The sequence below is a fragment of the Penaeus monodon genome, chromosome 32, assembly GCF_015228065.2.
Source record: "Penaeus monodon isolate SGIC_2016 chromosome 32, NSTDA_Pmon_1, whole genome shotgun sequence".
Taxonomy (NCBI): Eukaryota; Metazoa; Arthropoda; class Malacostraca; order Decapoda; family Penaeidae; genus Penaeus; species Penaeus monodon.
This window is the reverse complement of record NC_051417.1, coordinates 5,593,215-5,594,252: the sequence shown is the minus strand read 5'-3', so window position 1 is coordinate 5,594,252 and position 1,038 is coordinate 5,593,215.

The following is a 1,038-nucleotide window of genomic DNA, read 5'->3' as shown; positions in this document are numbered from 1 at the left end:
TGTTTAGTGCAATCAGACATAAGATCATCAATATACATGCAACAGTGTTTACACTTATTACAATTTTCTATTGAAAATTCATTCATCGTCATTTATACAAACTTCAGATCTTTTGCACACGGCCCATGGATTCTCCTCTGTAAAAAATACTATGTCTGCGTGACTTCCTTTGACTAGATATTAATATGAACACGCATATTTTCCTACCATTCAACCATAGTCGGTATTAAAATAGATGCACACATGACTAAGTCCAGAATTTAATACTGTCATTCATATAAATGCAGATATATAATGGACCCAACAAATGAAAATAAACCGAAGTCGAGGCTCGCATTCGGAAAAGGCGACGTAAACAGCAAGTGTGTGGTGTTCATCGAGCAGTCACTCTCGAGACGACCATGGCGACAGACAACCTCTCCGCTGTTCTTTATGGCAAAAATGACTTGCGATTAGTAAGTTGTTTGTTTACACAGTGAGGGTATGTTTGTCTGTTCAGGTAGAATGAAGTAAGTGGTGTTCGATAAGTTGACAGCGTTTAATAACGGAGTATGAGAAAGAAATATAAGTGGTGTCGTGTTCGGCAATTGTCACGCAATCGTCCAACAAATCTCTACCAAATGTTTTACCTTGTTCTGTTAATAATCTTTGGTTTTGTATTTCATTTCAAGTTGCCAGCGAGGTCTACGAGCTGTAAACTAGATTGCTGAATTATGTTGGGCTTTGTTAATGTGATGGTTTGAATTAGTGTGATTGCATTTATTGCAGCATTATCCCATTCTTGCACAGATTAATGTATGAAAAGAGTATATATTATATATTCAACACCCCCAAGGCAGCCGTAACGTACTATCTTTGCATTGTTTCATTATGACAGTTATATGATACATAAGATCGATTTTCGACATTGAACATTATTAGATTTTAAGGTAATATGTAGTTTGTGGTTATTTTTATTGAGATTTGAATGAATTTAAGTTTCATTATTGCTAGAAATCATTCATTTTGTAGATGGGCTTGTAATAATACTATACATAT